We start from the raw sequence: 26,779 nt of genomic DNA on the forward strand, positions 1-26,779 counted from the left end.
TAATCAGCAGTCTGAGTTTCAAAGGATCATATTTCTAAGCCAGTTTGGACAGAAAACCGCATGAAACTCTAACTTCAATTACCTAGCAAAAAGCTAAGCAAAAATTGTGGGTCAAGGGCTAGAGTGTTAGTCATGAGTAAAGCAAGCTGAAAGAGTGCAAGGATCTGTGTTAAATTCCCAGAATGCAAAAAAAAAGTGTGAAATCATTACAAATGTATGCATTATAGCCTCAAAGACAGACATTAAAGTCACAATTATTTTCACTAATACTACAGATAACTTAGAATCACATTTTCTAATTACCCATTCATCAAGACTGCTATTTTGTAGTTATGTTTTATGGGCTTCTTATGGTTCATCTCATTTCCTTAACTTTATTTTATTTATTTATTTTTGTTTTGTCGGTCATGGGGCCTGAACTCTGAGCCTGGGCACTGTGCTTGAGCTCTTCAGCTCCAGGCTAGCGCTCTACCACTTAAGCAGCACCACTTCCGGCTTTTTCTTTTTTTATGTGGTGCTGAGGAATGGAACCTAGGGCCTCATGCATGAAAGGCAAGCACTCTATGACTGAGCCACATTCTCAGCCCCATTTCCTTAACTTTTAAAATTATCTTTTTTTAAAAAAAATGTTTTTTAACACTTTCAGAACGTTAAGATTTATTTATCCAGAAATATAGTTCATGATAAAATGTTATAGGGAAGGCAGGACAAAAACAAGCATCTAATTTAATTAAAAGCAAACATAATGAAAATAGTTCCGTTTTGTGGTATTTACAAGATTAGTTGGCTTTTCCTATGAAATTGATGTAAAGTTTTATCATATCTTAGGGTATTCAACTTGAAATCTCTTCAAGGACTCCCAGGATTCTCTTACTGCAAAACACAAATCATGTAATCAGTTGGCTCTTATTCATTGTCAACTGATAGGAGATCATAATGAAAACACCCTCTGAAACTCAACTCGACATCTAATTTTTAGATGACCTGACCTCCTTGCTTTTCCTTGTTTTGTGAAGTACTACTTTGAAACCACAATATTTCATAGATGAGAGATTGGAACATGGCAATATACCTTAAATTGATATTTACATTGCTTATTTTAGTCATGCTTATTCTAATTATTTCTATTAATCTCACTTCAGAATTGGAATTTCTAGTTCATTAGATGCCATTAATTAATTAATTATTTTGCTGGTCGTGGGGGCTGAACTCTGTGCCTGGGCGCTGTCTCTCAGCGCTTCGGCTCAAGGCTAGTGCCCTACTACTTGAGCTACAGGGCAACTTCCGTTTTTTTTCTGCTTTTGTAGTCTGAGGCAAGTACTCTAACACTGAGCCAATTTCCCAACCTCTAATTATTTTTTTTAGTTGACTATACTTTAAAATCTCGTTAATAAATATTAACTATCAATTTTTGTAATCTCAGAGTTATTCAGTATATATTAATTCCCCCCAAATAAAAATGGATATTCTTATGTGTTTTGCGCTGACTTATTTTTCTCAGAAACAAATCTTGGCCTAAAAACATCCCATCAATGTGTGACAAATAGTCTTCAAAGCTTTCAAGTACACCCACACAAGGAGAAGCTGTAACAGTTTGAAAAGTCAAAGTAGATATGTGAAATAAATTTAATTACATGAAAAAAAGAAAAAAAAAGAGAAAAGAAAATTGGAATAAATTCCATACTTTAGTTAATAGTAATATTCAAATTAGGGATATTTGGAAATTATAATTTCTTTACATTACAAAGATTTTTGTATTGTATACACATATACGTGGAAGAAGAAATAAAGCATACTTGTACAACATGGGAGTAAAACAAAGAAAAGAAAACCTGTGAAATATCTTGTTTACAGGAACAGTACCTAAGAATCAAATGGCATTCAATTATTTTCTTAAATATTCTTAATAAAATTATTAAACCATAATCTTTTTTTCCTGGTAGTAGTTAAGATATTCTAAAAAACGTTGAGTAATATATCTAAGTGCAAAGGTAATTTATTACTAAATAAGAAAAGTTTATATTCGGGATCTTTTATTGTTCCATATGAATTTTTGGATTGCTTCTTCTGTTTCCTTGGAGAAAGAGGTTGGGATATTGATAGGTAACACATTGAATTTGTAGATAGCCTTTGGCACAAGAGATTTTATCTTTCTGTTGTTCTTTTTAGTGTACTTAAAATATACTATGTGATTTTTTTCATTGTTGTTTCTTTGTATGGTCTTTCCCCAAGGTACAACCCCTGTTGTCACTGTATTTGATTCCAGTGTCCTGCATCTTTTATATACATTTTTTTCTAATTTGGGGAGGGGAAGGGAAATAACAAAATGCTGAAATAAGGGTAAAGGATGATCCATTGTAATAAGATGTAAAATACACTAAGTTGAAAGCGAACTTTACAACTTTGGGGCGGGGGAAAGGAGCAGAGGGAGGAGTTGGGGAGGTGGGGAGGAAAGGGATGGTAGGGGAAAAACAAAGGAGGGGGTAACAATGCTTGATAGGAAATGGACTAATTACCTTGCTCATGTAACTGTAACCCCTCTGTACAGCATCTTTACAATAAAAATATATAAAAAGAATAAAAAAGAAAAGTTTATAGACTAAGATATTTGACTTTTAAATATATTGTTTTTCTTTAAAATAATACATTAATCAGAACAAGACATCCAAATACATAGAAGGTCATACAAATGTTAGGATTAACAATTGTGTCATTATATGAAACATTATAAAACAACAAAATCTTTTGGTACATAATATTTAATATCTACTATCATCTAACATCTACCCATGAAGCTGTTGTAGAATGTATATATCAGTTGTGTCAAGCACTGATAAAAATGTTCATTTAAAACTTGGGTTATTCATGGTTTAGAGGTTCAGCATCTTTGAAGAGTGGCTATGGGAAAAATGAAGTATTCACACACGGATGTAAATGGAGAATCAGGGGAATGGAGACCTTGATCTTTAATTCTTGGACATTACAAAGTCAACTCTTTACTATCCACTATTTATTTAGATACAAACCCTACTGTTTTATCAAAAAGACAATTATTACTTTTGTAGATCTCCTTTGTCCTAGTTGTATTTCCAACATGTGATCAAAAACCCCAAAGATTCAGTCTTCATAATATATTATTTATTATTTATTTTTTTTGTCAGTCATGGGGCTTGAACTCTGGGCTTGGGTGCTGTCCCTCAGCTCTTCAGCTCAAGGCAAGCACTCTACAGTTTGAGCCACAGAGCCACTTCCAGTTTTCTGGTGTTTTATTGGAGATAAGAGTCTCACCGACTTTCCTGCCCTGGTTGGGTTTGAACCATGTTCCTCAGATCTCAGCCTCCTGAATAGATAGGATTACAGGCTAGTATTTATTTTTAAATTCTAGTCTTTCCATGTTGAAACTATTAAAACAGAATCTTTGATGATAGAACTGATTTGATTGGCCAGTGGCCAACATGGCCACATCCATATCAACTAGTGTGTATTTTCTCTTTTTCTCTTTATCACTGACAGATCCTTGTTAAGGACATACGCGTGGTTGTGGTATGTAAGGTTGAAAGCAAAGTTGTCACACACTTGGTTTTCCACAGGTAAATCTAGTGCATGAGTGATGAAATTTTTATCCTATGGTCTGTAAATTAAAAGACAAATGGGTAGAATTTCTTGAGTCTAATGCTCTCCCAACTGAGCTATTTTGGCGATCCCTTAGAATTTCTTTTTATAAATTTATTGATACCAAAATGCATACAAAATATCTTTTGCTAGCCATGATTAAATGCATTAAAAGTAGGAATTTGACACTGTATTATTACCATTTGCTCAAGGGTAGCATTGTACCACTTCAAGTCATAGATCCACTTCTAGCTTTCTGGTAGTTAATTGGAGATAAGAGTTTCACAGGGACTTAACTTTTCATCCCAGTTGACTTGAATCATGATCTTCAGATCTCAGCCTTCTGAATAGCTAGGATTACAGTCATGATACACTGAATCCCTGCTAATTTTACCATATTTATTAGCTCATATTATATCAGAAGGTTCATTGTAAAATTTTTGTGCATGCTTACAATGTATCTCCAAACTCCCCCTCCTTCTATATTCTTTATTTTCCCTTTCTCCCTCTTTTAATTTTTTTGTATACTTATATTTTTATTGTAAAGATACTGTACAGAGGGGTTACAGTTACATGAGTAAGGTAATGAGTATATTTTCTAACCAGCATTGTTGCCTCCTCCTTTGTTTTTTCCTTGCCATTCCTTCCCTCCCCACCTCCCTGACTCCTGATTCATCCCACCCCCCATTGTAAAGTTTGTTTTCAACATAGTGTCTTGTACATCTCATTGTTACAATGTGTCAACCTGTATCCTTATTTCAGGATTTTGTTATTTTCTTCCCCTCCCCAAATTAGAAAAATATATATACAAGATGCAAGGCATCTGAATCAAATACAGTGAAAACAGGGGTTATACCATGGGGGAAGAACATACAAAAGAAATTTAAAAAATCACACAGTACATTATAAATACTTAGAACTCAAAAATTTAAATACCCCAACAACAAATTCTGAAAGAAACAACTGCCCATGTATTAAGTGGGCTAAAGACTTAAAGAGAACCTTCACAGAAGAGAAAATAAGAAATGTCAATTGACACATGAAGAAATGCTCAACTTTTCTAGTCATAAAAGAAATGCAAACCAAAACAACATTGAGATTCCATTTCACCCCAGTTAGAATGGCTATAGTCAAGAAATCTAATAATAACAGATGCTGGAAGGGATGTGGACAGAAGGGAACCCTACTACCTTCCTGGTGGGTGTGTAAACTTGTTCAACGACTTTGGAAAGTAGTATGGAGGTTCCTCAAAAGACTACACATAGAGCTTCTCTATGACCCAGCAATTCTTTCTCCCTTTTAAAAATAATTTCAAAAGATTTTAAAATTCTATTTTCAATATATTGACATTTTAATAATTTTTAATTGCAAAATGTTAATAATACATGCCATGAAATATCTTAGTTACACTGTAAGTTAGTTAAGTAGGCTATATTAAACTCACATTTTCTCCAGGTGTAGTAAATAGGCTCATTTATATATTGTAGGGGTGGAATATTTAGCTATAAACCTGTCAGGATTAGGAAGCATTTCCCTCCTGCATTTGCTGATAATATTGTTTACAATGGTAGGAATTTTCAAATATTATTTTCAAATTTAAATAAGCCCTTGAATTTTGTTTTATAGATTTTTCTAAGGATTTCAGTTAGGATGATCAAATTTCAATGCTTTCCTCAAAGTAATAAGGAACCTAGATGAAAATGGCAGAATGGGTTTACTAAATCATAACAGACTAGGCATCCAACCTCTACAAGCTGTGTATTACTCGAAGACTTTTCAACAATTCCTTTTCTGAATTCAGCTCTGAATCCCTACTTATGTCAACACTGTCATATGGCTTGATAATGACACACCAAACTAAATTGTTATTCTAAAATATCCTAATTTGCAGCCAGTGTTTTAGATAATGACAGCACCAACACCCATATAGCTTTGAAATTTTAACTTCATCGTTGATCCTTCCATTTCCTGTTATTACTGCTGGAAAACATAAAAATTATCAGTTATTTCATTTCATTTATTAGAAATTATAATTATTAAAAATAACTTTAAATTTTGATCTTATAAAACATTGTATGCTTATTATAGAGAAACTAGAAATTGTAGATAAATTAAGAGATTGAATTATTAATTTTACAAACCATAGAGCATTATAATTAAAATTGTTTTGTGCCCAATATTTAATAAAACTTGTAATACTCTTATCAATGCATACCATTTTATAAGAAATCGTACACGATGTTAAATGTTTTATAAACATATTCTACTGCACTAATTCTTCCAAGATGGCATCTGGTTTTTAGTGTTTGGTTAGTTAAGAGATATACAATTGCTTCCATTAAAAATTGTTTAGTTAAGCTTAAAATTTATCTTTATAGAAGTAGCAAATTATGCCATATCCTTAATTGGCCACAATTTGTCTGTATTTATAAGGTTGTAAATGAATTGACAATTTCTATTATATAAACAAGCTAAGATGATCATTTCAGCCAAATCCTGAAGTATTTTGTCATATGTCACTAAAAATAGTCTTTCCAGGAATGGACAGTTTTGAGGCATTGGACATCGTCTGTGTTGGACTCTGTTTTTCTTTCAATTTCCCACAAATATATCCCATACATATAAATGTGATGTTAAAGCATTCAAATATGTGGTTTTATATGAGTATTTTTCCCAGTTTTGTGGTTCTGCTAGCTTTAACTCAATGGGTAAAATTCAAGTTATAACTTTATCCATTTTGAATTAACTGTCCATTTTGCTTGATTACATAAGCATATCAGGATTGTTTTTTTATTCCTTTAATTTTATCTCCAAGATTAATTATATGTTGGGTAATTTCTCTAAAGACTTTTAAAGACAGGAGGCAAATACAGGCTGTATATGGGAATATGAGCCAATTTTTAAAGAAAAGAAATAGTAAATGAAAGAAAATTTATGGAGTGGAAAAGATAAGGGTCATGAAAATTTATTAATTTTTCTATCCAAAATTGACTTTTGTCTTCTATTGCTTTCAATTGTTTTTCTTTTCAAAACAAATTCAAAATAGTTTCATTGACACTCAAAAATGTCAAGTGCAGCCAAGTGCAGGTGGCTGCTGAGATCAGGAGGCTGAGATCTGAGGATTGGGTTCAAAGCAAGCTGGGGCAAGAACATCCGTGAGACACTTATCTCCAATTAAACACCAGAAAATCAGAAGTGGTGCTGTGGCTCAAGTGGTTGAGCACTAGCCTTAAGCTGAACAGCTCAGGGACAGTGCCCAGACTCAGAGTTCAAGCCCCATTACTGACAAAAAACAAAATAAAACAAAATAAAGTGAACTTCATGCAATTAAGAAACACTATTTTATTATACAGAATGTGTATCTTTTTGCATACATTCTTGTACATAAAAAAGAAATTTTTGAGGGCTGGGAAGGTGGCTCAGTGGTAGAGCACTTGCCTTGCATGCATGAGGCTCTGGGTTTGATTCCTCAGCACCACATAAACAGAAAAGAAAAAAAGCCAGAAGTGGCACTGTGGCTCAAGTGGTAGAGTGGTGGCCTTGAGTGAAGAGCTGAGGGAGAGTGCCCAGGCCCAGAATTAAGGCTTCACGACCGGACCCGCCCTCCCCCACAAAAAAAAAAAGAATTTTTTTATTATTAATTCAAGACACCTTCCTGCTTCAGCTTCCCAAGAACATGAATACAATTAGACATTGCCATCTTTCTATGTTATTTTGACTGTGACTTCACTGCCATATGTCAACTGCACATTCACATACCAGTAAGTACACTTAATCATCAAAAGGAAAATAAATTATATTGAGAATTTTTATTCACCTCACAGTAATTGTATTCACTCATTTTCACAACTACTTAAATATAATAAAAATAAATTTTAAAATGATCTTAATTTAAATGGTCATGTTTTCTGATTGCTGATTGTTCTTTATTGTTCTTTCTATAATAAATGATGTCCTACAACACTATTGCGCTGCTCAAGTGTCAGTATTTTCATGTTATTTCCTAGTAAACTTAAATTCCATCAACTTCAGGATTCAAGTAGCAAATCTGGAGAACCAGGAATGTAGACAAAAACGGATTTATGATTTTGTTGGCATAGTATAAGCTACAGATGAAATTCAAAAGCCATCTGATTTTGTAAATAGAAGAGCTGCATTACAAATGTATTGCCATGGATACTTTTGTGTTAGGATGTACATTTGAGTGGTAGCATGAACAGAAACTATATAGTCTGCAATGTTTAAAATACGGATCTTCATGGAGAAAAAAATCTTATTGTTAAGCCCTGTTCTGCATCAATAATTTTAAAGTGTTAACATAAGCTTTGCTAGATGCAGTAAAAGTGAGGAAATCTGTTTAAAGCTAGCTTCATATTTTACTTTCCTTGTTACTATAATTTAGGTCATTAAATGCTCAAAAATACTTTTCATGATGCTAATAATGTATCATCACTTTGTTATGTGCTAGTGGGAAAAATTCCTGCCAACAAAGCACTTTGTACTGGAATAAAAATACTGAAAGAACAGCATAATGGTTCAATATAAATTGGGAAGGAAAGCATAAAACTGCACATGAGACTCACCCAAAAAAATTTAAAATTTATAAATCCAAATCCTCATCTCAGCTCGATTAAATAAAGGCTCTAACACTGGTTAGAGACATGAAATTTGTAGCCCCTATTTGCAGCCAAGAGCTCATTAACTGGCTGGTAATGCAGACTAACATTTGACCAAGTCCCTGTGTGCAGTGGTGTTTGTGATGAGACATGAGGGGTAAATAAGGTTTAGGAATAATTATGCTTATATGACAGAGTGACCATTTCAGTTATAGACAATACTGTGAGGGAAATACAGTGTGGAAGTTCCTGGATTTATCTAGAATATTGACAGTTTTTTTAAAAGATAAATGAGCTTTGGAATAGTTTGTGTTTTGTTTTGTTGATATGTTTTTCATGCATATATTTGTTGGAATTCAAAGACAGAAAGGAGCAAGTGAGGAAGTGGATGAGTTGAGGAAAAGTGTTGGAAGGATGCTGCATGATATGTAATATAATAAAATTCAGCTTCCTAGTTACTTGTACATACAAATTAATATTTGTTTTAGAATGTTTGAAATTCTTCAAACTAGTTATAAAACAGTTGTACACTACTGTACTTTATTCAAATACATAAATGAATGTAATTATAAATTAATCAGGAGGAGGTGAACAGGAAAATAAATTAATTTGAGAGACTCACATTTCTACTCTGCTTGCACTTAGGAAGGACACTATTTTTCACATGGTAACTGGCAGATTTCTAGTTTAGTATAACAGGGTAATTTATTTTCTTCATGCAAATAGCAGAGAACATATTTGTAAAGGAAAAGCTAGATTTCTTTTGTAAACATCTGGAAATACACGAACATGCATTTTGATTTTTACTTTCTTTTGAAATTGAAAAGCATAAACCATAATGGTTGACTTGGAAACAACATCCTTAATAAACTTTTCAGGAAAATAGAACTCTGTCTATCATCAATTCTGAATTTTACATTTTTTGTGCAGATTATTATTTAAAATTTTCATATGCCTTCTTTTCCTATCTTATTTTTTAGCATTAAGAAAGAAAACAATGTGTTGTTAAATGTCAAAAATACATTTAAGAAAAAAAAGTGTACAGTCAATCATCATATGTACAACCTTAAAAATGTATTTTCTTTAATTTAGAATTTATTATGGATCAGGCATGGAATGTCAGGAATGTAGATGTGATCGCTAGATGGAGTCCTGTGCCATCAACAAATGAGAAATATCAGAAACTAGGATAATTTTGAATCTGGTGTTACCATGGTGACCTCTTTGGCTTTTTGTGATTCCTTCTTCCTAAGCAATTTTCTCCATTTCTGTTCCTTTTAAGTTTGAGTTTTTTTTCTTTTACACACATTGCTGCACATGTGTCAAAGGAAAAATAAGAATTGCTCTGTGAACATTAGTGTCTGCTGTATATAATATGTTATGTATATAGTTGCTAAGGGCATATTAAAGGCAATGTTAAGTCATGATATTTACCATAAGAGAATTTACAATCTATTTTAAGATAAAATAAGATATGTGAGCTAAAGATTACACCCCAACCTACCAAGCCAAATCAAGGAATTCTTGACTATATATTAAATAGACACTATTCTTGTGAAATGTGCTTGGATTTATAGGCCTCTGTGTCATGAATTATAGGACAAGGCTCTTTAATCTAGTGAACACTGATTTTATGTGTATGTGTGTTTTTTTGAAGCATTTAAAAAAGTCTTCTTGCCCAGAAAAATCTTGTCAATGTTTCTACCTATATGTATACTTGAATATGTAAGATTCAAAACAGGGATAACATTATTTAGAAAGGAGAAAGAGTAAACTTGTCAAACCTAAGTTCAGAAATGGGCCTTGGCAATTTACTTCCAGTGTGAGTTATATGATTAAAAATATTACTTAAATCTATTTTCAATAATATGCTTTTAAATTATGGGTATCTGATAGATAGAGGTGTTTAAATTATAGGTATCTGTAAACCAAATCCAAAAGGAACACTTTTGTAACCTTTTAGCATTACTACATGAAATAATGTGTACAGCTTCATCTTCCTCTATGTAAAATGATTTTCTACTATGAACTAAATCTTTATCTTCCTCTACAAATTATAAATCTAGCCAGATGCAATGGGTTACATTTATAATTCCAACTACTCAGGAGGCTGAGATTAGAAAGTTAGCAGTTTAAGGCAAACCACAGTAAAAATTTACTGAGCAAATAAACTAAACATAGCAGTACTTATCTATGACAACAGCTATATGAAACATATATTTATATATGAGAACCAGTATAAAAACAGGCCTGAACCCAAAGAAACATAGGTCCCATGGTTTCCCTTATTTGCAATATCAATATTTGTCTGAGTCAAGCAGAAAAGGTCAGATAAGGTGATGTTAGGGAAATGAACCCTAAGATATGTATTCAAATTTTTTTTTCTTTCATGCGATTGTTTCTAACACATTTATAAGATTATTTCTTTGTTGCTTTGTATGTCCCTCCCCCATAGTATAAACCCTACTTTCACTGTATTTGATGACGGTATAATTTGTGGAGGGGAAGGGGAAAAACAAATCGTTTACATAGGGATACAGGTGGACTCATTGCAACAATGAGATGTACAAGTCGTTATGTCGAAAACGAACTTTACAACTTTCGTGAGGGGGGGTTGGAGGGGGATCGGGGAGGATTGGCAGGGGGCAAGGGGTGGATGGGAAGGGATGGGAAGGGGAAACAAAGGAGGAGGCTACAATACTTGATAAGAAATGTACTCATTATCTTGCCCATGTAATTGTAAACCTTCTGTACAGTATTTTCACAATAAAAAAAGATAAAAAAAAAACCAGGCCTGAATCAAAAAAATTAGCTCCAGACTGTATCTAAACAGGATTTAAAAAAATTAAAGGATTTAATTTTTTTTTAATTAAAGGATCTAAACGATTTTAAAAAATTGAAAAATCTAGAACATGGAATGAGTGATAAAAAACCTGAACAAATCCCAGTTCTAGGCTTTCCTTTCAAAATCACATCAGAAGCTGAGACTTTTGTGAGGATATTAAGTTAGATTTGGTAATGGGATGGAGCTCTTGATTGGATTACTGCCCACAGGAAAGGAGAGAACATAAGTAGGAAGAGAACCATCACTAGATTGCACCTAACTGTGGACTTTCTGTGACAGGTAAGCTCTTATTGTATAAGCTTCACAGCCTCTGGTTTTCTTTGACAATAGCCCAAAGTGACCACGATGACCTCTTACAGAGAGTCACTTAACCTTAGCACTTAAATCCTTAGAGAATCCTTTACCACCCCCCCCCAAATCCTAAATAGTTGGTTCTGCCTCTTATATCTCTTCCCATCTTTTCTTATACACCAACAGGTCCTCCCTTGTTGTTTGGTCAGTCTCCTATGACAGCTGGATCTGCAGTGTGTTTACTCCTTTTCTGGGTAAGGACTCAGATCCTTCACAACCTCTCCCTGGAAGATGTATCATGCTAAATGATATTGAATTTAATTACATACCCATAGAGTAGTTTATTTTTATTTTATTTTTTTATTCATTTTTTGGGTCCGGTCTTGGGGCCTGAACTCTGGGCCTGGGCGCTGTCCCTCAGCTCTTCAGCTCAAGACTAGCACTCTACCACTTGAGCCACAGCGCCACTTCCACTTCCGGCTTATTTTTTCTTTTTGCTTATGTAGTGCTGAGGAATTGAATCCAGGGCCTCATGCATGCAAGGCAAGCACTCTACCACTGAGCCACCTTCCCAGCCCAGTAGTTTATTTTTAATTGCCTGTATTTTCAACATGGAAGGATGATGTTCTCATTGCAAATCACACGCTGAAGCCCACACAGAAAATCTGTGTTTTCAGATGTTTCTCTAATGCCTTATCCCAGTCAAAAGCCTCAGAGCTGTTACACGAGAAACCAAGAGCAGTTCACATTGATTTTTAACCATGATATAAATGAGATCATAAGTCATGAAATTTTTTGATGCTAGTTTCTTTTGTTGAAGACAATTCTCATGAGATTCATACATAAGATTATGCTTATCATTAGCTCTTCTACTTGCCCAATGAAATTTCCAGGGAGTTTACTTAATATATGTGTTTTTCACGTTTATTGTATTCCTTTGAGTAAAGCAGAAATATACTTTTTTAACATGAATATGTGTGCTCACGATATTTTCTTTACATATTTTGCTTTTTTGACATGTGTATTGCACATTTTGATTTTTTTCATTTATCTTTCCTCAAATATGTGTTCTATTTGCGAAGAATTCTTCCTTTAGATGCTTTGATTTAAACATTTCCATTATTCTGTCTTAGAAAATGACTAATCTCTCTTCTTCTATGCTATGACCTGAAATTGGAATATTCATTGAGCTCTTAGCTTCAGTATTTCAAATGATGGCTCTTACATTTTGAGATATGTTCGTGTATAATAGAGTTTTTGCCCCCCTTCAATATTGTCCACCTGCCACAGATCATTCATAGCTATGTTTAGGATCATTTTTACCACAGCATAGAGCTTACATAGCCTTGAATGTCTCATTCATTTATTTATTTAGTCCTGAGCTCATGGCATTATTGGAAGGAAGTAAAACCTTTATTAGGAATAGTCCAGTAGAAGAAAAATGGTCATTGGGAAGTTCCTTTGAAAAGGCTACTCAAACATGCAACCCCTTTCTGTCTTTGTGACTGACATGAATTGAGCATCTATCCTCTGTGATAAATGCCACCAAGATGACCTATATTGCACACCCCAAGGAATAACTAAATGGTCATGGATGGAAATCTTTGCTACTGATAGCATAGAAATCTTTGCTACTGATAAATGCAGTCAAAACTGCTTGTCTACAGTAATTTGTACAATAACTAAAAGTTATTTGACAAATTTTTACCTACTCCAAATATGGATACTGTTTTGGTCTATTTTCCCTCTTATTTCTTACTTATTATATTTTTATGTCTAGTAATTTTATACCACATTTTACTCATTACAGAGAGCCAAATATTGAAATTCTGTCTTACCATATAATTTCTTAAGAATGCTAATACCTATTCTAATGCACAGTGCAATTACTAGTAGTTTATTATAAGGCTGTCATAGGCCTTGGTGTTATGTTATCTTGGTTGATTCTGTACAGGATTTGCTCTTATTTCAAGGTTATAAGCTTTATCACCAGTTGAGACTTATGCTTAGACCATGCCCTTTTTGGAGATCCACCTGAAAGTCTTATAGTTGGTTCAACACCTTTTACATTCTTGAGTTACTTAAGAAGTGTTTAGTCTCTCCACACTTTTTTTAGGGAGGGGGGAGAGGGGGTCTAGGATTTGTAAAGACCTGTTTTATATTTGAGAAGTTTAAAAGCTGGTCAATATACAAACTTTTATTCCTGATATTCTTTGAGATGTTTCTATTCACTTGAGTAATGGTTTTGAAATTTATCTTAAGTGAACAAAAAGGGAGGATGAATCTTTCCTGGTATTATGTGTTATCTAGATAATGACAACGTATTGTAAGCTCTATTTTATCTCCTTATAGAAGTTTATAACAAGAGGATAAAATTCTGTTTATGATGTACTAGTATTTGTTAGTTCATCATAAATAGAATTTAAAAATTTCTAGGAGGCACTAATATTTAAGTTTAAAGTCATAGATAATCCATTCTCCTTTTCTTTAACAATTTAACATTCTAAGAAGTATAAAGGTGCCACCTATTATGGAAAGTAACTGGTAAAGTGCTCAGGATACAGATATAGAAAATGTCTTATAAAAATACCATGCAGAGTGTGCACAGACTCCCCAAATCAGTCAATAATATATACAAGTAAGTTAGTAAGGTTAGTCTCTTGTTCTCTGAATTCAATAAGGAGTTGTGTTCACTAACAATATTTTGGGCAGCCGCCCTGTAAATGAAAGTGGAGGTAACTTGTCTCTTATAAAAGAGAACACTTTGATACATGCCTTGAGAACACTTTGACATTTGTATGGTGAAATACTAACATAAGAACAGACTGTGAAAGAGTTCCTAACACATTATGTCTTCTTATAGGTCCAGGACTTCAGCTTTATGTTTTCTAAGAATCATGTTTATGGAGCTGGGAGGGTACCTCCTGTGTGGACCATGTCAGAATGACAATTACTGATATCACAATGGCTTCTGGGGTGCGGGGTGCAAAGGAGTTTCAGGTAAACAATGTGTTTGGAGACTGCTTTCTAAAAATTATACATTATCCATTGGAAAAATAAATTATATGAAAATAGTAAACATTCTCCAGGACAACTGAGTACAAAGCTATTTCCCCACTACTTCTTTTGTTACACAAAAATAGAAATTTGAAAACAAAGTCACATTAAGAGGATATTTTATTTCATATATTGATTCAAAGAAAATTTGGCCGTTAACCTATCTGAATAAAAAGGGACCCACTATTTCAACTACTTTTCTACTATCAAATAAAAGCATTTCATTGATTTTTTTCTTTGTAGTTTTTAGAAGGACGGAAAAAGATTTATGACTCTGATTTCAATCTGATGTACTAAAAAAATGAGAAACGATTTAAATGTGTTAATTTATTATATGAGAAAAGTTGAAAAAACACAGAAATAGAAAGGAAGAAAGTGAAATGAAGGAAAAAGAAAAATTTTGGTGATACTTAGAATGCTATTTAACATTTCGCTGTGAATTCTTGTAAAATATTTAGACCACATCAACAAAAGGCAGAACTTTTATAAAAGAAAATAAAAACATAAAATTTATCTGTCACTTGGTATATTGCTAATCATGTAACATAAAAATTAATTCAGCTCCTCATGTTTAGTTGGGACATTCTTTAATGATATTTTAATGCTTGTACTAAAATTATCCTTTGTGTTTTAGGAAGAAAATCAGAATTGAAGATTCTCATTTGTACTGTGATATTAAAACTGATGACTGAGTACTTTTAGTATATCAAATGGATATTTGTTTCATATGTGAGAAAAATGGCAATATCTAATATACCTCTGCTATGAATTCATATCAGTAAGAAAAATTATTTTTTTACTACTAAAGTAAGGATATAATGGCAAATAAAAAGCATCATCTATGGAAGTGCTCAATTTTTACAATTATAGTATTTACAAGTTCTAAACAACTAGTCTTGGTTCTCAAAGTCCACGTGCAAATTTACTCATTGAATTTATGAAACAAGAGAAAGATACATAAAACCTGTCAGGCACTACTATCTCACACCTAGCTACTCAGGAGGCTGAGATCTCAGGATCATGCTTTGAAGCCAACCCTGGCAGAAAAGTCCCCATGGAACTCTTATTCCTAATTCATCACTCAAAAATCAGAAGTGGCACTGTGGCTCAAAGTGGTAGATTGCTTACCTTAAACAGTGCCCAGGCCCAGAGTTCAAGTCTCATAACTGAAAAAAAAGAAAAGTAAAGAAAAAAAGAAAAAGACACATAAAATATGATATAGCTGAACATAGTTGGTCACATCTATAATACTAGCTACTCAGGAGGTAGAGATTGGGAGGATTATGGCTCAAGGCCAGATGAGGAAAAAGCCGGTGAGACCCAATGTCAGCCAATAATAAGCTGAGTATCAGCCCAGCTACATAGGTAGTATAAATAGAAGATCTGGTCTAGGCTGGTCCAGGAATAAACTAAGATCTTAAATAAAAAGTATGTAGAATAAAAGGCCTGATGATGGGGCTCAAACTTTAGAGCTCTTGCTTGGAAAGTGCACAGCCTTTCTTTTAAAACCTAGCAGTCACACACACACACACACACACACACACACACACACACACACACACACACACACACACACACACACACACACACACACACTGATATAATGACTTGTAGATATTCTTCCTTGCTTGTATTCCTGGAATTCTGTTTCCCTTTTCTTCTGCTTTGAGAAAAGCAGGGGTTAAATGTTGTTCAGAGGTGGTAAGGACAGCTGTATTTTCAGTACTCAAGAGCTTGAGGAAAGGAGCTGATGGGAATCCCCATCAACTTGATCTAAAAACTAAAGGAGAAATTGAACCAGTAGGTAATCTATCAAAATGATTTGTTGCAAGGACTTGGCTTACAATGTCATGAGGAACATGTGAATCAGAAGCCTAATGTCCATGGAACTGGGGGTAGCTCCAGAGCACAAGAAACCTCTGTCACAAACAAAGATCAAGAGCTGGCTAGAAACCCTGAGCATGAGAAGATGTACCAGGTGGAAGCATTAATGAAAATGGAGAATATTTGTAAGCCTGGTTACTATTTGGGAGTCTCTAAAGTCAGACAGGTACTTTTTAAATGTGCTTTTGATCTACATTCCTGATGGCCCTTCTGCTTAACTTAAAGTCAATTGGTGGCTCACACATGCATTCTTAAGTATACAGGAGCTTTGTGGTTTGAGCTTGCTTTGGCAAATAAATCTAGGAGATTCCATTTCCAATGAACCATCAAAATGCTGGACTGGATGGATGGACCATATTGTAGAGTGCCAACCATGAAAAAAAAAATCTGAATGATAGTATGAGTCTTGATATTAATCAGGACCTGCTATTGTTACAAAAAAAGCATATTTACATACATACATACACACAAATATATATAACATATGTATATATATGTGTATATGCATGAATATGTACATGCACAGATAAATATATATATACACATATATACATATATACCTATATATACCTATATATACCTATATCCACATATATACATATATACCTATATGCAAAATATTTACCATTTGCATCTAGATTTCATTGAATAACTAAGAGAAGGTGTTATGTTTTGCCAAATGACTGCTTACTTTCCACTCTACAATCTCTAATAGAGAATGTCTCTCTTATTTCTTTCTAACTAGGATCAACTAATAGTTATCTGTTGGTCTGGTTGGTTTTTGTGGCACTACAGTTTGACTAGGACTATACAGTACCCCCAAATTATGTATGTATTCTACAGAAAGAATTCTGAGTACTGTACACAGTTTAGTCCAAATGATTCATAACAAAACCATCTCAAGAGTGGTTAGTAACTATTAAATAGTTGTTTATTTATTATACTCGTATTTTGTACCAGTATTGAGCAATGAGCTCAGGACCTAAGATCTCTGAGCTTTTCTGCCCAAGATAACACTCTGCCACTTGAGCTACAGTGCTATTTTGAACTTTTGGGTGATTAGTCAGAGATAAGAGTCCCACAGACTTTTTCACCCAGGCTGTCTTTGAATCATGATTCTATCTCTCAGCCTTCTGAGTATCTAGGATTACAAGCATGAACCATGGCACCCAGCTTTATTTTATAGATGCTATGGAAAGTATTAATAAATCAAATATTCCACTATCTTCAAATGTTACTTGGTCTCAGAAAATCCTGCTAGACCTGTGATGTGGAATATGGCCATTACTGGTTACATTTGGACACTTAAATTAAATGTACAGTAAAATTCAGTGCTTTTATGATACTAACTATATTTTAAAAGTTAAGTGGTCATCCTTGAATGGTAACATTTGAATACTTGACCACAATGTTTCAGAACAGGGAATAGTTTCTTTGACTCATTTGAAATGGTTCTTTTCTTTTTGTATAGAATGATAAAGCTTTTAGAGTAAGCATCCACATAAAAACTTAAAATGCTAGCAAATGGTAAAGTATCTTATTATAGAAATTGCCCAACTTCAACAAATACAACACAGAGCTGAGGGGTATTGGGGCGGGGGAAACTTCCTGCCGCGCAGACAGTAGTGGGACTCAACCTTTCTCTCAGAGTCACTACAATCCTGAACATTTCAAATCCTATTGGTTTTCAAATACTATTATTAACTATTGTCTAACATTTATTCTTAGAAGTATAGTTTGTGATTCATGATATCAAGAAACAAACTCTTTAAAATTACCCTAAATACTTTGCAAGTTATTTATTGCAAATGGTTTAGTAACAAAAATATTAACATTGAGGGCTGGGAAGGTGGTTCAGTGGTAAAGCACTTACCTTGCATGCTTGAGGCCCTGAGTTCGATTCCTCAACACCCATAAGGAAAAAAAAAGCCGGAAGTGTTGCTGTGGCTCAAGTGGTAGAGCGTTAGCCTTGAGCTGAAGAGCTGAGGGGCAGCGCCCAGGCTCAGAGTTCAGGCCTACACCCGGACCCAAAACAAAAATATTAACAATGAATAGGATTTTAAAACTGATCATTGGATTAATATAATTAACCTGATTGTTAATTAGATACAAAAATTATACATTTATTAAAGGGAAGGTTGGTACTTTGCATTCCCTGACATACCCATTATTTTATTCAAGTAATGCCATTTTAAAAGTAATTCTAAAGTATTTAAATACATATTTTTTAAACAGTATTCCTAACATTTTACCATCTTAAATCCACATAGAATTACAGAATTTTCTTTTCAAAAATATTACTATGCTGTATACTTCAAACTCGTTATGAACATAATTTTTTTCAAAATATTTTCTGGACATTTTTGTAAAGACTTGTAAACACAATTTTAAAATAGTACAAACACTAAAACTTTAAATGGCTTGTTCAAATAATTTGCAACCTCAGAGATCTTTTGTAGGGACATTTTTTTTTCTCCATAGAAAACGATTAGAGGATAATCTCATATTATGCAAACATTTAAAATTTTCTACTGCATATTTGGTTTTGATCACCTTTTATTCCATATTTATCATTCTGATTATCTCTTAATTTGCACTTTTTCTCATAGAACTTCCAAAGCTGATCACATCAGTAACTTTCTTTGTTAAATCCTCATCTCTGTGGTTTTTATCCATTCTTATTGAACTTTCTGGTTAAACTCCATACTAGACTTGAATCTGACTATTAATGCTTAAGAACATCAGAAAAAAAAAATAAGAAATAGACTGAATGTTCTCATTTGAAACTTAAAATCACTGAACTCAAGGTATTACTGAAATTTCTATAGAAAGAGTGTACTGGTTATACCTTGTTGTTATCTTGGTAATGTTATGTGATTTTCTTCCTTCTCAAATTTCCACCTTCACTCTCAACTGAAGAACGTGATTGCTATTTTACCCATAAATGTAAAACATTCAGAAGATAATTTCCACAACAATGGTAACATTATTTCATATTTACTTTCTGTCTCTGCCTATGTGCTGGGTTATCAGCTCTAAGACCTGAGACAAACCAGTCATGTTCTTGTTAAGGGATCATAACTTTGTATTATCCAGAAGCTTCCATCACCTTGTCCCTATCAGAGGGATTGTTCTACAATGATCTCCACTGAGTCAAAAATCGATCTCCCAGGTCCTCTTCATGGAAAAACATTCTTTGCTAATCCTAATTCTCCAAGGATCATCATCACCACTAGATATTATCCTAGTAATAATATATTCCTTTGAAGTTTTATGTATAGTATCATTAATTCTTCTGCCCTCTTGTTATTGAAACTTGTTTCCTAAGATTTTATTCCCAAACCATCTACAGAAATTGCTTTTGACTCCACTGATTAATAATTTATGCCAGACTCAGACTTAGTTTGTTATAATCTAGTACATTAAAGAACTAAAGTAGTAAATTGATTATTTTCTCATTGTATGCCTGAACAGAATTTTTACTGTTAATCCTAAAGGCATTATTATCTGAATGATTATTTTCCCTTTACCCTATAATAATATTTTCATTTTCAGTGTTTTCTCTTTTTCTTTGAGAATGTTAAAATTCTGTGCAACTTTTTCTTTCTTATTGAAAACTTGCTCTTAACTATTATACAAAAATTTAATTCTCTTAAAACATGAATAGATTTCTATTAATAGGAATGTTTTCTTAGACTGGCCAATGAACATATAAGAAAAAATAGAAGTATATAATATGAAATAATTCCCATCATATCTATGATATGTACATTATATATACCTACACATGAATACATTTTCTATTACAATATATACCAAATCTAACTTTGTTCTTTAAAATAATTATATTTATATTTTAAAGCTAGCTTCCATATATGAGGAAAAAACATGTATCATTTGTGTCACTTAGCCTGGTTCACTTTACTTAACATAATTTTTTTAGGTCTATACATTTGTCTGCAACTTACATATTATTCTTTATGTAACCTAACTTATGACATTGTAACCTCTTTGTACAACTATTTAATAACAAAATAAAACAAAATACAATAAAGTGTTTCTTTGAAGAATAGCACAGGAACTTTGAATTTAGGGCCTTGTATTTTTTAAACAAGCATTCTACCACTTGAGTCATGCCTCCAACTCATAAATGTGCTTTTTCATTGAAAAAAAAACTTGATTTTGTGTGTGTAAATATGTTGATCTATTTTATTTTTAATTGTTAAATTCTCCTTTTGATTCCTAAAATAGTTCATCATTCTTAAACCATCATTTTCCTTTTTTCCAATGGATCTGCCAGTTTTGCCATTTCTAAATTTTTTGCTAGTATTCACAGTGAAATGGTCAATAATGTTTTAAGTACAGTCAAGAGTTTTTTTTATCCCTTATTTTACTTTCTTTCTTTTTCTCATTTCTTATTTAGTACCCTTTTAAAAGTTTTCTCATATGATAATTAACACAGTTAAGTTTTGTCTCTATCTTTTTTTTTGTACTCAGGATTGAATTCAGGGAATCATACTGCTCTAATACTTGATTAATGCTATCAGCCATTATTATTATTACTATTAATATTTAGAAAGGGACTTAGTAGGCTGGGAGCCAGGGGCTCACGCCTGTAATCCTAGCTACTCAAGAGGCTAAGATCTGAGGATCGTGGTTCAAAGCCAGGCTGGGCAGGAAAGTCTCTGACACTCTTATTACCAATTAACCACCAGAAAACTGGAAGTGGTGCTGTGGCTTACGTAGTAGAGTGCTAGCCTTGAACTGAAGAGCTGAAGGACAGTGCCCTGGCCCACAACCGACCAAAAAAAATTACACACACTATAGAAATAATTTATCTATAATAATGCATGACTCAATTAATATAGGAAGTTGAGCTTATTGGAGAATTCCTATAATCCCAGCTCCTCTGGAGACAAATTTAGGAGAAACATGAACTACAGGCCAACCTAGTTAGTTAGTGAGTCCCTTTATTTTGTTGTTGTTGGTCATGGGGTTTGAACTTTGGGCTTGAGCACTTCAGCTTAAGGCTAGCGCTCTACCAGTTGAAGCACAATGCCACTTCTGGTTTTCTCATGGTTTATTGGAGATAAGAGTCTCACAGACTTTCCTGCCCAGGCTGGCTTTGAACTGTGATCCTCAGATCTCAGCTTCCTGAGTAAATAGGATTACAGGCATGAGCCACAGATTCCGGGCTGTAATTGTAATTTTTAATTTCTCGTTGAATAAGTATTTAGAGGTGCCTCAAATGTGTCAATTGTAAGTCAAATTATCTTTTTGTTTTTACTTAAAAATAGCATTTAACTTTGATCAGAAAAGGTAGTAACACAAATTATACTGCCCATCAATTATGTAAGATTTCAGTTTATGATCATATAAAAACAATAATAAAATCATAATAAAAATCAATAAATTTTAGTAAACTTATTTGCAACATTATACCTGGTTATAGAATAGATTAAAATGTATGTCACATGTACAAATTACACATATGCATTTTATCACGCAGTATCAATGTGTATGCATTAACTCCATGATTGAAGTCTGAGAGATAAGCCTCAATATAAATTATATTTTAATTCAAGTGAAATAAACTTATTTACATTCTCTTATATTGAATTCTTTATTAATTTATCCACGTATCTAACAAATACTAAATAAAAGTTTAACATTTCTTTGAATTTTCATGTTGATTTATATTAAAAATTCAGTTTCTTTTATATTCCTAAAATGAAATATTTTAGTAAGTTCTTTTGATGCAGATGTTTACATATTTTTTGCTAGTGTCATGACCTTAAGCAAATTACTTGCTGTCTATGCCTAGTTCTGTTATTTATAAGCTAGCATAAGCTGCATAAGTTATCGCTTAATGTGTGGTCAAACCTTGATTTTTGGTTACAAATGCTTGTTTATTAAATTTCAATGAATACAAGGAGATGCTGGATGAATAATAATCCTATTGTAAATTCACCTATTCTCTGATCACAATCCTACTGAAGTTTTCTTACACAATTTAATCTCACTTGTGACCATTCATACTACTCTTCTTTTCCTGACCTTTCTCCAGCAGTTAAAATTGGGGAATTATTGCACTCTAAAAAACTTGTATCTCATACACTCTGCTAATTCTCTTTGGTTCCCTCCTCCCCCTCCCTGTCTCTCCTTGTCTTCCCTCTTCTTTCCCCTTCTCTCTGCCTCCCCTCATTCTCTCTCTCCACCCCCTTTTCTCTCTTATATTCCCCTTCCTTTCCTGGTCTTTCTCTTTCCTCTCTCCCTTCTCCTCCCTGGAATGCAGTTTGAACTCAGGGCTTCATGCTTTTGCAAGACAACTGTCTACCATCTGACAAACACCTTCAGCACTACACCTTCCTCTGCTTATTTTTCAAATAGGGTCTTACTTTTTTCCTAGACTGGGTTGAACTTCAATCTTCCTATTAACACTTCCCACAGTAGTTGGGATGATAAGTATTTTTGACTACAGTCAGCTTTACCTACTGAGATATTCCCAGTGCTACCCTCTGGAGGAGCTAGGAAATTAACAGACATGAGGGCAGTACTGGGAAGTCTTTGGTACATACCTAGCAGACACATTTTTATTTCTTTTAATATACACCATTTGAGCAGCATGATAAAATGATTTTTTCTATATAAATTTCATCGAAAAAATTAATAGCCTCACTTATGAGTAAAATGTTAGATTTTCTAAATTGATTTGCAAATTGGAAGCCAAATATAGCAGTTTAGGAAACCATTGCAAATATTTATATTCTGCAATTTGAGCAACATTAAGAAATTTACACTACCTATGTAACTAACTCCTCTGTACATCACCTTTATAATAGCAATAAAAATTAATAAAGGAGCTGTTAAAAGTCTGCAACTATGCCAACTATAACCAGCCAAATACAGAAGAGGAAGGGTGTACTAACAGCATACTGTAATTCTAGTGTAATCAAGAAAACATTGTCTTCTATGAGTCTAATGTCAAGTTTGTGGGATCCAAACTATTTGAAACAGTATTTGCACATCATGGACGCTTAGAAACATTGAACATGTCAGCATATAGGTGGAGTGTGATAATCCCTGTAAGTGTATTAATAAATCACAACTATCAAGAGAAGGTGCACAAAGGAGAATGTCTAAATGCTTCTAATTATATATATTAATATTAATCTAAATGAATTCCAGGAAATGGAAACAAAAAGCGTGTTATGGTTTTTCTTTTCATTTTTTTTGTCTTATTTGTTCATTTAGAGGATGGAGGGGACACACAGAAATGGAGGGACACAGAGGAGAACAAAATGAACTATACAACTTGGAGTGAGGACAGGAGGGAAAAACTAGGAGAAAGAGCTAGGGAAAGGGTGACCTTAAGCAGAAATAAACGTGCTTATCACCTGACTTATGTTACTGTAACTGCTCTGTACATCATGTTTATAATAACAATAAGAAGACTGAAAACTAAAACAAAAAAGAGTGTGTGAGAAAGTACAACCAATCATTACGTAAATTATAACTAATTTTGCTAATCCTCAAAAAATTTACCTGAAATATGATGTGAATAAAGATGGTAAGTCTGACCTCTTAGTCTTCCTCAAAAGCTGTGGCTTTTGGTTCTTCTTTTCTTCCTTAATTGTTGAGAGTGGCAACAGTCACAATGGCCATCTTGGCTCAAAAAGGAAGTTGTATGCTGAGAATGGAGGAGGACCACTTCCGCTTCCCTTAGGTGTTTGATGACCTTTGATTGGTATTATAACAGAGAAATCAGATTACCTTTATGAAAGCCAACATATTTCTTTATCTCTCTGCTATAACACTTTATAATCTTAATGATAAAAACAGCCACAATTTTACTTGCCTTCTTGTATGTTCGATGTAGTCCTTGACTGACTACTTTTTTCCTCCCAAAACAACAAGTCTGTCCAATTCCTTTTTCTTTCCTTTTTTAAATACATTTTTATTGTAAAAATAGTGTACAGAGGGGTTACAGTTACATGAGTAAGGTAATGAGTACATTTACTCTCCTTTGTTTCTCCCCTACCATCCCTTCCCTCCCCACCTCTCCAACTCCTCCCTCCCTCCTCCCCCCACAAGTTGTAAAGTTCATTTTCATCATAGTGTCTTGTACATCTCATTGTTACAATTGGTCAACCTGTATCCCTATTTAAGCATTTTGTTTTTTCCTTTCCCCTCCCCAAATTAGAAAAATGTATATACAAGATGCAGGGCACCAGAATCAAATACAGTGAAAACAGGTGGGGGAAGAACATACAAAAGAAACAAAAAAAATTACGCAGTACATTATAAGTACGTTAAAAAGAATACCAAGAAGGAAAAAAAAACACTTGTGTCTCTGTTTTGGGATTCATTTTGCTTAACATCATCTTATATTTTCATATGTCTATAGCCTTTGAGCTTTTCTGCTTGTCCTAGACATACACTAGTTATTGCAAATAAGGGAAACCATGGAACCTATGTTTCTTTGTTCCTGGCTTATTTCACTTAATATAATTTTTTCCAAGTCTTTCCATTTCCCAACAAATGGGGCAATGTCATTCTTACAACAAATCCTCAAAGAAACAACTGCCTGATAAATAAGTGGGCCAAAGACTTAAAGCTCTCTAAGAGGAAATAACAATGGACAATAGACACATGAAGAAATGCTCAACTTCTCTAGCCATAAAAAAAAATGAAAATCAAGACAACATTGAGATTCTACCTCACCCCAGTCAGAATGGCTATAATCCAGAAATCTAATAACAACAGTGGCCAAAAGGAAACCCTACTGCATTGTTGGTTAGAGTGTAAACTTATTCAACCACTTTGGAAAGTATTATGGAAGTTCCTCAAAAGACTCCACATAGAGCTCCCCTATGACCCAGAAATCTCACTTTTGGGCATTTACCCATATGATCATAAACAAGGGTATACTAAAGTTACCAGCACACTATATTTATCACATTATTTATTTACCATAGTTAAGATATGGAACCAACCCAGATGCTCCTCAGTAGATGAATGAATCAAGAAAATGTGATATATATATATATATATATATATATATATATATATATATGTACAACTCCTTTTTCTAAATTAAATGATTACTGTTGACATTACCATTTTGTCTCTGCTAAGCATGCTGATTTGAAGAAAATGAATTAATTGTTACTGGTTACATCTCTACCTTTGACTCCACAAAAAGTTACTTCAAACTGTCATTCTGGTTTCTCTAAATTTTTCTAATAACCCCTTGACCAAGACATCTCTTTCTTGTTAATATGCTTAGCCTTCCTTTCTGCCTATGTGTGGTATATGTGCTCATATGTATTTTTGTTTTCCTTTTTCACATTGTTTGCGTTATTAATGTTTTAAGGAGGTTTTATTTTGTTCATATCTACACACAATATATATTGGACACATACCTCTCCATTGCTTTTATTATCCTTTTACTCTTTCCCACACCACTCTGAACATGCTTTATTGTTCCATTTTCACACCTGTACATAACATATTTTGACTACATCCAGTATTTTGACTACATACAGCACTTCTCACCTCTTTCACTATGACCAGTTTTACATATCTGTATTTTTTTGTTGTTGTTGCCACAATTCTAGATATTCTTTCCAGCTGACATAATGCACCTAATTTGTGGATGATGAAAGACACACCAATTTCTTTCCCAGAATATGATTTCCTCCTCTTCTTCTATAGCCTTTTTCTCAATGGGAATTATGGAATCAGGTTTTCAGAAGTTGAATAGTTAGTATTTTATTATTTTGTGATTATGATGTTCATTATCTTACACTATGGATTTGGTCTTCAAGAATTTTAGTTTTTATGTTTATGACAGTTGGAATTGTGCTTTTTTTTCTTTTTGGCCAGTCCTGGGGCTTGAATTCAGGGCCTGGGCTCCTTCCCTAAACCTCTCTGTTCTCAAAGCTAGCACTTTACCACTTGAGCCACAGTGCCACTTGTGGCTTTTTCTAAGTAGTTTATTGGAGATAAGAGTTTCACAGATTTTCCTGCCTGGGCTGGCTTCAAACTGTGATTCTCAGTTCTCAGCCTCATAAGTAGCAAGGATTATAGGCATGAGCCACCAACATTTTTGGGATTTTACCAGCACTGACAAGCATAATGAAGCTTGTGCAGGCCATTAAAGATGAACTAAAATTTAATTTAAGTCATTTGTATTATAACGTGTGTACTGCTAATCTGGAAAATAACTTGCTAATATAATAAATCAATATAGGGAATTTAATAATGAGAAGTACTATGATTCAGTGAGAGTAATAATCACAATAGATTTGATTCCATCCTTCAGTGCTAATGCTATAAACAAAGCTCTCAACTTGGAGGACAGGTTTTGAGCATTGACTCCCCAAAGTCAAGATACCACTGGGGCTCCACTGAAAAACCAAAAGGGAAAACCATTCTTTTTCCTCTTAGCTCTTTATAGTTCTTCTACTGT

The 26,779-nt window shown here is 33.6% G+C and overlaps 1 long non-coding RNA gene across 1 annotated transcript in view; it reads left to right on the forward strand.

Moving 5' to 3' along the window:
• Positions 1 to 15,234, forward strand: part of LOC138832814 (uncharacterized) — a 32,192-nt gene extending 16,958 nt beyond the window's left edge. Inside the window, exons 2-4 of the long non-coding RNA XR_011373697.1 lie at positions 11,551 to 11,618; positions 14,228 to 14,364; positions 15,056 to 15,234. This is a non-coding gene — a long non-coding RNA (uncharacterized lncRNA). The remainder of the gene's footprint in view (positions 1 to 11,550; positions 11,619 to 14,227; positions 14,365 to 15,055) is intronic.
• The last annotated feature ends 11,545 nt before the right edge of the window (positions 15,235 to 26,779 follow it).

The sequence above is a fragment of the Dipodomys merriami genome, unplaced genomic scaffold (genome assembly GCF_024711535.1).
Source record: "Dipodomys merriami isolate MVZ:Mamm:240054 unplaced genomic scaffold, mDipMer1.0.p SCAF_20, whole genome shotgun sequence".
NCBI classification, from domain to species: domain Eukaryota; kingdom Metazoa; phylum Chordata; class Mammalia; order Rodentia; family Heteromyidae; genus Dipodomys; species Dipodomys merriami.